The sequence below is a fragment of the Monodelphis domestica genome, chromosome 2 (genome assembly GCF_027887165.1).
Source record: "Monodelphis domestica isolate mMonDom1 chromosome 2, mMonDom1.pri, whole genome shotgun sequence".
NCBI lineage: Eukaryota > Metazoa > Chordata > Mammalia > Didelphimorphia > Didelphidae > Monodelphis > Monodelphis domestica.
Window position 1 is genome coordinate 225,356,580 of NC_077228.1, and position 12,151 is coordinate 225,368,730.

A 12,151-nucleotide genomic window follows, 5' to 3' on the forward strand; every position below is an offset into this window, starting at 1 on the left:
TCCATAAACATATATTCTTTCTTTTAATTTCCTTGGTGATTTCAAGACAATGGGATGGGAGTGGGAAGGATATGGGTTCCAATTATCTTCCAACTCCCAAACCTTTAGTCTATGTTATGGGTTTTTTTTTCTTTTCTGAAAATAGGACCTTATCAATCAGTCTTACTACTAATTCTTTGACATCCAGTGAGAAGTACAGGAATATACTATCTTTTAGGTCAAAGAGTAACTCTTTATGTATCATGAATCCCTTTGGCATTCTGGTTAAGCCTATGAGCCCCTTCCTAGAAAAACAAAATACAGAGGATTACAAAGGAGATCATTTATATTAAAGACAGTTAATCTATCTATCTATCTATGTATCTATGTATCTATTTATGTATCTATCTATGTATCTATCTATCGAAACAGGTTCATTGGCATAAGGTTAAGACCTATGGATTTAAATAAATAAATATTGTTAATACTATCTAGTATAATTTTCTTTTTTCCCATTTGTGTATGGAATAATTTATGTTTGCTGACTAAGGTTCAATTCATAATAGAAAAATGTTTTAGAGTCAATAAAAGGACCACAAGACAAGAAGGAACTGAATCCTTCCTTCTTTTATAAAATGAATGACAGCAACACCTGGAACTACAGATGCATTTTTAACAGAAGTCTAGTTAGAATAGGACAGTAAGGGAAGTGGGTCAAATTGAATGGGATGGACAAAGAAAATCAGACTTGAGAAGCCAAGATTCAAGATGAAATATCCAAGATACCAGATGAAAACAAACAAAGCTATGTCACTGTGGAGACAAATTGTCTAGTTATAAGGAATGCTGGTCTTAGCCCTCCCTTGGTGACTTGGCATCTATGCCCAACCCGGCATGATGCTCTTGCTCTTGGCACAAAGGGTACAGAATCTCTCCCTTCTCCATCTGTAGACCTTTCTTCCTTAAAAAAAAAAAAAAGCTTTAAAGTCCAATGCCTATCACTGCCTTCATCAGCAATGACAGGTGGGCCCTTTATTGGGGTTGTCTGGGAGTGGCCAGTGAGACTACTTAAAAAGGAGCAGCTGAAGAGGCTGTTCCTATGAATAGTTTTGTAAGATTTTATAGAAACAGGAAATTACCCCACAATGGTCTTTCCTCTTACTCTGAATTGCCTTAGTATTTACATATATATATATATACTCTGAATTGCTTTAGTGTTTACATATATACAATCTGTATCAAGTTATCTCACCCTTGTTTAACTAATTCTTTAGCTTGCTCCCTCAATTTCTTTTCCCTAATTGGTGTGGTAGCTAGCATTCCTAACACTAAATCAAATAATTTTGGTCATGATAGACGTTCCCCTGATTTTGTTGGAAAGTCCTCAAGCATTTCTCCATTACGAATAATATTGATTCTTGTTTTTAGACAGGATTTGCCATGTTATGGAAAAGGTCATTTTATTCCTATGCCTTTTAGGGTTTTTAATGGAAACAGGTGTTGAATTTTGTCAATAGCTTTCCCAGGATATATTGATGTAATCAGATGGTTTTTATTATTCTTATTATTAATATGGTCTGCTATGATTATGATTTTCCTTATATTGAATCAACCTAGCATTCTTGATATGAATCCAATCAGGTCAGAATATTTAATCTTTTTAATATGTTTTTGTAGCCTTTCTTACAAATAGTTTAATTTTTGTGTCTTGTGATCATGAGAGGCAGAATAGTAGAATAGATAGAGAGTTGGCCTCAAACTAAAGAGACCTAGATTCATGTCATGCCTGATGTACATACTAGCTTTCTGACCCTGGGAAAGTTATGACCTCTCAGCACTCTAGTTAACTAACAATAAATTGCAGAGAAGATACCATTCTGTATGAGCAGAAAGCTTCCTCATCCAGGAGTACATCATAACAGTGAAATCTCAGATTCATTCCCTATCCCTATCCTTATTAATCAGGGGCATTGGTCTACACTTTTATCTCTCTTTTTAGATGTCAATACCATATTTTCATCATATTAGGAGTTTGAAAGGATCCCTCAATTTCTTACTTTTGCAAACAGCTTATTGAAATTCATTATTCTTTGAATATTTGATAGAGTTCATGTCTAAATCTATCAGGTCATGGAATTTTTTCTTTGGGAGTTCATTGATGGCTTGTTCAATTTCTTCATCTGCAACTAGATTTATTTTAAATCTATTTCTTCTATCAATTGGGGATTATTTCCTACAAAGTTTAATAATTTTGTTTCTTTTTTTGTTGGCATATAATTGGGCAAAATATCAAAACTGATCATTTTCTTAATTTTATCTTCAATTGTAAATTTCTCTTTTTCATTTTTGATACTGAGAGTTTGGGTTCCTTCCCTTTTTCTAATCAGAGCAACTATCTTTTTTAATCCCCCTCCACCACAAGTTTCATTTTATTTATAAATTTAGTATTTCCTGCTTTCAGTTTTGTTCATCTTTTCCTTGATTTTTGAAACATCTAATTTATTGTTTACTGATTTTTTTTTGCTTTTCTAGTATTTTTAGAGTCCTGCCTAATTCCCTTTTTAAACCCTTACCTTCCATCTTACAATCAATACTGTACATCAGTTCCAAAGCAGAACAAGGTTTCCCCAAAGTTTTAGTATACTCCTTCATCATTGTTACTTCCCTTAATAAATCAATCTGTTATTTCTATGATTTGTTTCTTAACCACTGTGTTTTTTTTTAGGATGAAATTATTTAAACTACAATTGATTTTCAGCATTTCCTCACAGGCTATATATTTTAACAATTATAATGAATTTCATTGTGATCAATAAACAATGCCTATAAAGTTTCTGCTTTACTTTATTTGTTTGTGAGATTTTATTACCCGATATGACCAGTTTTTGTAAAGGTGTCAAGGTGTCAGAAAAAAAAATATATGCATATATATATGTCTATACACACACATATTCCTTTCTCTTCTTTAATTATTTCATATAGGCCTGTCTTTAAAAATAACTAAATTATAAACTATTTGAATGTAAGGACCATTTCTTCTTTGATCCCTTATCATGCCAAGTATAAATTTTTCATTTAAGTCAACAATGACCAAAAGACCAAATAAATATAAATATAAAAATAGTTCTGCATAGTACTACTCTGAGAACCAAAAATAATCTTTGGAGAACTGAAGTATGATATAATCAGAGCTTTGAGAGTTGGGTTGGTGCTTTTTATGACCAAAAAGGCTATGGCTGTGAGGGACAGTGAAAATATTAGAACCATGTCAGAAATGATTGCATGCATGAGAGTGAACCCAAAGACAAAATTTTCTGAAAGTGAGAGGGATTCAACAGTCATAAAGTTTGAGGAGGGTGATGAGATGATCATCCACCAACAATACTCCCATCAGTGGCACCATCTTCATCCATTAAGGGCAATAGTGCTTATATCTATGAACCATAGGGCAGTAAAAGTACCATAAAGGGAACAATTAGGCCATAAACCCAAGACAGACACATTAAAAACTTCCTTAATGACAAAGGCTTCAAGGACTCTTTAGAGATTATTCTGATATCCAAGTCTGGCCCTTATTAAAAAGGATATCTGTTTCTATGGTTCAGAGTCTAGGGTCAGAACAGGATCATAGGGAGGAGGGAGAGAATGAATGGGAAAAGGAACTAGACTCCAAATTAGTTCATGTTGTCAAACTTAGGAGGAGGCTCAGGATACCCAGAAAGGTGGGACACAATGGTCTGAAGATAATGATAAGCACTTTCTGCATTTTTCTGGGACAAAGGAAGAAGCAGTGTCCAGTTCTACTCTCTAGAAGTTCCAGCCCAATGGCTTAGCAAGGAAAACCCAACTGGTTTTGTGAAGTCCTTTTGTATCACAGCCACAGTCATAAGGAATACTCTTGCCTAGAAGAACAAAGTATGGCCTTGCTAGCTTCAGTCTGTATTTAGAATTCATTTCTATTGCCAGTTTTATCCCCAACTACTTCTTTGGCTAACAATGGAAAGAGAAGGTAAACTTGCTTTAGAATAATCCTCAGCATCCCTTTCTCCATAAAATCAGATTATCTGTGAACAGGATAAAAATCTCCTAAAACTACATGAACTGATCCATTGGATTAAGAGGTCAGAACAGTATTGTGTATCTCTAATACTGAAGAAACTTGCATTTGGATTTTCTCTTCTAAATTGGCTTCCACTTTGATGTAGTTTTATTAACATATAGAGCAACAAACCCCAAATAATCACAACAGAGGCAATGTAGAGTAGTACACAGAGGACAGGATTAGGTATCAGCAGCAGCTAAATTTACATCCATCTATAACATTTGCTAGGTGTGTGACTATAGACAAGTCTCTTAATCTTTTCTAGTCTTGGTTTCCACATCTGTAAAATGGGAATGATGCCTGAAATACCTACCTCAGAAGATCAAAGGAGATAATGTATTTAAAACACTTTGTAAACTTAAAGCTCTGTATAAATGGCAGTTATTATTATCATCATTATTATTAATTATTATTTTCATACTTTGTCCTTATTATAGAACACCTCTACCTAAAGCAATCTATTTGTGGTGGGAACAGAAAAACTTTTAACTGTTGCAATGCTTTCTATAACATCTAGTCTTTATAGTTATATACTTCCCTCAATAACATATATGTATATAGGTAAATATATTTGCTCTCTAGCATTTTCTGTAGCCCCAGATGCCACCTTTCCTTCAAGAAATATGAAAGAATTGATATTGTTTGTTATAAAATATGCTCACATATAATGGTAAATAGAGGCCTTTTTCTTAACATTAGAATTCTTGTTAGTTTCTTCCTCTCCTATGGAATGTGACTATTTTATACATGGACTACTAAGAGAAGAAAGCTGTAAGCAAACTCAATGCATTTAATCCATTCACCTAGAAGACACCCAAGACCATTTTCCTTGTACAAACCAGGTAGTTTAAAAGACAGAGAAAAGATTCCTTCTCATAATACATGGCTAGTATCCCCTAAATGCTAGCTACTGCTTGCTTTCTTTTGCTTTCACCTCTAAATTAATCCAGATTTCTTCATCTTTCCCCAATTATACTTTCATAAACCATTGTCCATCTGGTCTCAAATGGCCCTGTAACACCGAACATCATAGATTAGATCCTCCACATTCCCCTTATTGGATAATCTTGAGTAAAACATTCCAATCAGGAAACATTCCAATCTCATGGCTTTAATTTTCTTCCACCAATTACTATATCCTGGAAGCAGGGCATGTTCCTCCCACCCAAATTGCCATTCTAGAATCCTCCAAAGGAAGGAGCATCTCTAATACACCATAGAGACGGTACTTTTATTTTATTTTTTTTAAAGAAAGCTGGAAAACCATCCCTAACTGGAGAGCCACAGCATTCTACCATCTCTATCTGGCTGGGAAAAATACATTTTAATAAATTTCTTTTGGACATGTGAGTCTTATCATGGGCTTCTTTTTCCTACATTCATTTGGAGAAGCATTCACCACCAAATGAAGGAACTGAAATGGGTAAAGAAAAATTGTTTGTTTCCTAATTTTAAAGAGTCCTTGAGCTGAGACTCCTAATTCCAATCACAGCAGTAAATTAGTTCCTAATTCTCTACCTCCCCACTCCTCCCCATTTCTAATTTGCCCTGAAATAGTTAAGTGCTACTTTCTTTGTTTTCTGGGTGATTCAGTAACAAAAGGAGTATTAAGAATGACTTGTTTTTTCACCACCAAGAGGCTTCTTACATCAAAAGAAAAGTTATCACTATTTATACTACCCCTTCCATTTTGTGAGTAGGGTTGAAGCCAATACACACCTTGGTGCTGAGGGGCACAGTGGTTTGGATAAAGACAGATGGGCATGGAATTATTCATTTGGTCACTTTCAGCACCAGATACAAGATTTAAGGATAACTTGAATGTGAACAAAACTGAACAGATTGGAATTAGCTTCTTTGCCCAGTTTTCTCAGTTTCCTGCTGCCTCCTGAAAACTCAACTCAGCAATTCAATTCAATTCAACAATTATCTAAGTCTTGCCTTCTATGTGCCAGGCTCTGAGTTAGGTAAAAACAAAAAAAGGAAACAATTCCATACCTTCAAGGAGCTTATATGCTATTTGGAGGGAAAGAAGTACAAAGATAATATATACTGTATGACCCTTGTTTCAAAAATCTTCTACAGGAGAGAAACTTGCTATCTCTTTAAGAAGGTAAAAGCTAGAAGCAACAGTCACAATGCTCATTCTGTGAGGGGCTTATTCTAATCAGGCAGGGAGTTTTAAAGTTTAACTTTCATCTGGGAAACTATGAGGAGTTTGTGTAGGCAACAGAAAAAAGGTGAGGAGAAATATCTTTCTTGCTAGGACTATCTTCACTATTATTTAATACTTTCACTGAACAAAATTATATTTTCTCTCCCTTTCACTCCCATTGGGAAAAAGGGGGAAATCCTTGTAACAAAAATATTATTTAATAAATATTATAAAAATGATTTTTGAATAGTTAGTATTGAAAGAGTTTGTTAAGAATGATGGCATAAAATAAGGTAAAGAAGTTGTCTTCCTCTCATCGATGGAGAGAGAAAGAGATTATTTTTCCCAACTTGGATGATGAGATAAGCTGGAGAAGATAGAGAGAAAAGATGGTGAGATTTTTGTTTTATGAAACTATTGTAATTTTTATCTTTTGAAGAGTTTAAAGAAGATTTTGGAAGAGATGTTTTTGTTAATCTGAATGAACTAACTACTATGAGATTATTTTCTTAGAAGTGAAATCATCAAATTACAGGGAGGTTTTGAGGTGAATCTGGCATGTGTTCTTTCTCAGAACTAAAATATTTTAAAGAATTATGTATTTTATTTATGTCATTGTTAACAAATTATCTAATAAGTAATTTTAGTATTTGTTTAGTCCTAGAATATTAATGCATTATATATATATATATATATATATATAGAGAGAGAGAGAGAGAGAGAGAGAGAGAGAGAAGTAACTACAATGGGGAAAGGAGGTTTCTAAATAATAATAAATTATTTCTAAATAATATCTAATGAACTAGTTTTGCTTAACTAATTAATAGAAAGATATGTTGAAACTTTACTAATGATAAAATTTATAAACATATCCCTGGATTATCCTAGAGTTTGTGATGATAAAATTTAATATGGGTATGAGTCAAGTAGCAGTCTGAAAGTGAACGTAGTTGGTCTCAAACCCCATAATCCTTGCTACACAAATAATAATATGTAAACAAGCAATTTTAGAAGGAGGAAGTGAAGGAGAGGAGACCTCTCACAATTGGGAGAAATAAAGAAAAATAGAAAAGGATGTAGCATTTAACTTGAACATTGGAACTGCAAATAGGTTAATTTAGCTAGATAACTTGGTATACAAAGGGAAGTAATGTAAAGTCAGTGTTGAAAGATAGATTGGAGTTAGATTGTAAAGGGCTTTAAATGTCGACCAGAGGAGTTTATATTTCATCCTAGAAGAAAGGAGGAGTTACTAAGTCTACTTGAGCACCCCTCTTCTTGAGTACTATCAAATCCACAGGGCGAAAAGGTCAACACTCATCAGATGAGAACAGAAAAACTCCACTGGCTTTCTGAGAGGAGTTTCTATTGCTAAGCAATGGATCTAAAATCCCTCTTTATAATCATTACATCTCTTTAAAATATGTCTATAACTCATGTCTTCTAACCTGATATTATCTTAAGACTCTAATTCTTGGACAGTTTAAAGCTATACACAGGTCTAGATTTCTTTGCATTCAACATTAGACAGATGCATTTTGAGAATGCCTAATGATATCACTTTTCTTAACAGATTCTTCTTCTGATTCAGCCCCACAATATGCCCCTTTCCAGCTGAATGAAGGAGGGTAGATATAAATTCTCTATGTTGAAAAATCAGGCTCTTTTACCTCCAAGAATTGATGCAGAGTGAAATGAGCAGAACCAAGAGAACATGGTACACTGAAAGTGAAACATTGTGGTACTATATACACTGTAATGGACTTTACTACTGGTCACAATACAATAATCTAGGACATTCCTGGCAGACTTATGAGAAAGGATGCTATCCACATTGAGAGAGAAAACTGTGGGAGTAGAAACATTAAAAAAAAAAACAACCCTTATAACTTATCACTTGTTTATATGAATATAGGATCTGGGGTTTCAGCTCTATGGTAAAAATGAATAATATGGAAATAGGTATCAAATGATAAAATCTGTAAAACTCAGTGGAATTACTTATCAGCTCTGGGAGGGTGGAGGGAAAAGGGGAGGGAAAGAAAATGAATCTTATAAACATGGGAAAATGTTTTCTCTGGATGTGGATAGCATTCTTTCTCATAAGTCCCTCGGAAATGTCTTAGATCATTGAGTTGCTGCTAGTAGAGAAGTCCATTGCATTTGATTGTGCAACAGTTTTTCAGTCTCTGTGTATAAGGTTCTCCTGGTTCTGCTCCTCTCGCTCTGCATCAATTCCTGGAGGTTGTTCCAGTTCACATGGAATTCTTCATGGAAAAACATTTTTAAAAACAAAATTTAAAAATTAATTAATTAAAAAATCAGGCTCTTTTGCAACATCCCTGCATTTCATAAATTTGTGATACTGAAGGAGATGACCAAGAAGAAAGGAATATATTGCTAAGAGTCTGAGTGAGGAGGAAGTATGGTGAACAGAATTTTCAGAGAAGTTTCTGGGTACATTAGAGGAAAAAAGGGGGTAGAAATGCTGAAAGTATTATAGGAAAAGAAAATTTGTTATTCTTAATTGCTGACTCAATAAGAAGTACCTGGGTTTGTAAAAGTGAATTTCAAATCCCATAAAAAACATATATTGTTTATTTTAAGCATTCTTTTCTTTTTAAATTTTCAGTCTCACCATTAAGAAGACAAGAAATATATCAGTTATATGTGAAATCATTCAAATCATTCCATATTAGCCATATTACAAAAAATAGCAATCAGAATAAAGTGAGAAAATTATATTTCAATTAGCACTCAATTCATTTCTGTCTCTCCAGATGGATAGCATTTTTTCATCATGAGTCTTTTGGAATAGTCTTGAAAATTGTATTGATCAGAGTAGTCAAGTCTTTCACAGTTAATCATCATTACAACATTGCTTTTACTGTGCACAATCATGTTCTGGTTCTTCTCAATTCACTTTGTATTAGTTCATATAAGTCTTTTCCATGTTTTTCTGAAACCATACCACCTTATCATTTCTTATACCAAAATAGTACTCCATCACAATTATATGCCACAATTTATTCAGCCATTTCCCCAATTAATGAGCATTCCTTCAATTTCTAATTTTTTGTCATCTCAGAAAGAGCAGTTATAAATCTTTTGTACATGTAGATCCTTTTCCTTTGATTCTTTGGGATACAGATCTAATTGTGGTATTGGTGGATAAAAGGGTATACATAATTTTATAGCCCTTTGGGTATAGTTCCGAATAATTCTCTAGAATGGTTGGACCACAACTGTACCAACAGTATATTAGTGTCCCTATTTCCTTCTGTTCACAGCATTTGTAATTTCTTATGGATGTGAGGTAGTATCCCAGAGTTGCTTTAATTTGCATTTCTCAAAATAACAGTGACTTAAAGTATTTTTTCATCTAAGAACAACTTGATTTCTTATGAAAACCATCTCATTACATCCTTTTACTTTTTATCAATTGGGGAATAGCTCTTATTTTTATAAATTTGCCTCAGTCCTCTATATATTTGAGAAATAAGGTCTTTATTGGAGAAATTTGCTGTTAATATTTCATATTACTTAATTGTTTAAAGTACATTTTAGCAAAATATAGTTTCCCTGATTATCTTTTAAAATTAGGTTTAATTATGACTGCCTTCCCAGCCTTTTTTTTTTTACTTCAGCTGAAACATATTAGTTTCTGTTCCAGCTCTTTGTTTTAACTCTGTGTATGTCTTTCTGTTTTGAGTGTGTCTTTTGTAAGCAACATATTGATGGATTCTCATTTCTAATCCATTATACTATCCACTTCCATTCACATTCCCAGTTATGATTACTGTGTATTCCCTCTATCCCATTTTCTTACGTTTATTCTTCTGTCTCTCTTTTTATCTTGTCCCTCCTCAAAAGTCTGTTTTGCTTCTGACCATTGCCTCCCTTACACACCCTGCCTTTTTATCATACCCTTCCTCTTTCTCTTATAACCCCTTTCCTTCCTATTTCTCTGTTGGGTAAGATAGATTCTAGACATAACTGAGGTATACACACACACACACACACACACACACACACACACACACACACATATATATAGTGTATGTATCTATATATGCACCAAAAGGGACCTCCTCTGAGGTAATGATTTCTTCCTGCCCCTTATCTTTCCAACCAGAGAGAAACAGATGCTTCTGCTTCCAGTAAAGACTTCATTTCCCTCAATTTAACATTTTTTTTTTGCCATACTGATGAGACTAGTCAAGCCAGAGCCACAAAGGAGAAGGGCTTTGATTTCTTTGCTTTCATATTATTTAAAATGTTCAAATAAATATTAATAGTTATTAATACTGATTTCAGTTTGGTTATTATATTCCCTTTTCAAAGATAGAAGACTTTTTTTTTGCTTAGTGTTAATGAAAGCCAGAGCCATAAAGAGAGAACTAGTGATACCTTTCATAAGTTCTGAAGTACCCAAGACCAATAAAAACAGACCTACATTAATTTACTTTCTATATACACAAAAGTCTGAATAGTGAAAGTCATTAGGAGAAGCTACTGCTTTGGGCAGATAGGCTTTGGGTAACAGATTGTGGGTATTCTTCAAAGCCTGGGGGGAAGCCCCAATGGAGAGGGGAGTGAGGACTTCAAGACTTCCGGGAAGCTTCAAGGCTCCTACTGTGCATGCTGGTTACCCAGTGATTGTCAAGACCCCAAGGTTTTGCCTGAAACACTCAACTCTGAAGCCCAGAGTGCTGATCTTGCTCATGAGCTCCTCCTGGTGGTTAAAGAATCATCTCGTGTCTCATCACATTGAAATGAGTTTGCTGTCACGGAATTCCCTACCTCTACCCATTTTTCCACTAACTTCTTTTTGCTGTGTTTAAACAGTTGCTGAAAATAACAACAACAACAAAATCCCAACAGCTCCAAAGAGAATGCAGTGTACCAGCAGAGTCACAGAAGGAAAAGACATCCAAATGTTTTGAGTTTAGCTATTAAGCATAGTTTCTAGAGAATGTACTCATGTCTTGAAATGAAACAGATGAAAGCAACATGTGTCAATGGTTTTATGAAAGCAGTAATGCCATCAACAGGAAATAAAGAAATTGAATACCGCTGCCTCAACCCAGAATTTAACTCTTCTTATGCTATACAGCCCTTGCTTGGTGGCTTACAGCAAAAAGGGGGTGATCTCACAGGGCAACTGGGAATTTGTATCTCTGAGTCTGTCCCTTACCCCTGGGGGGAATCTCCTACAGAAACCAGATTCTGCAGAAAGGCACCTTCTCCCTTTTCTAAAAGTTTAGTGAGGTCATGAAAACAACTAAGCTTAAAGCAAATGCCCCAGAGCCCCTTTCTAGGAGGAGTCTACAAAGATTTGGTTGCTAAAAGAGAGCTGGCAAGAGAGCAACAGCCTGCAGGCAGAGCTAACAAACTTAAGGGCCAACATGCCAGGCCTACAAATATCCAACAGAGCCAGGAAAGCTCTTTTAAAAGGGTACTGATCGCTACTTAGAGGTTGGGAGGAGAAGCAGAGAAGGGCAGATCTGCATTCAAAGTTGGCTTCAGATTCTCACTACAGAGGGCTAGGCAGATGATTTAAACTTTCTGTATCTCAGTTTTGTTGTCTGCAAAATAAGGGGTTTATACTCAGTGGTCACGGGTGTTCCTTCCAGCTCTAAATCTCTGATTCTATGAAGGTAAGGGAGAATTCAATCCAATTCAAACATTCATTAAGTACTTTCTCTGTACCAGGTACTGTGCTATTTAGCTAGGTATACAGACGAAACCAAGTGAGTCTATTTTCTCTTGGAGTTTACAGTTCACTGGGAGGAGGATCAGAGATTAGGGTTGGGAGACACCCCTCAGGTCATCTGGTCTAATCTCATTTTATAATGAAGGAAACTGAGGCTTAGAGAAATTAAGTGATTTACTCAAAGTCACAAGAGAACTAA

At 34.8% G+C, this 12,151-nt stretch overlaps 1 long non-coding RNA gene across 1 annotated transcript; it reads left to right on the top strand.

Annotated features, from left to right (window-relative positions):
- The first annotated feature begins 6,200 nt into the window (after window positions 1–6,200).
- Window positions 6,201–11,321, top strand: LOC103093216 (uncharacterized). The gene is made up of 2 exons (XR_008916425.1): window positions 6,201–6,321; window positions 11,085–11,321. It is a non-coding gene; the product is annotated as an uncharacterized LOC103093216 (long non-coding RNA).
- The last annotated feature ends 830 nt before the right edge of the window (window positions 11,322–12,151 follow it).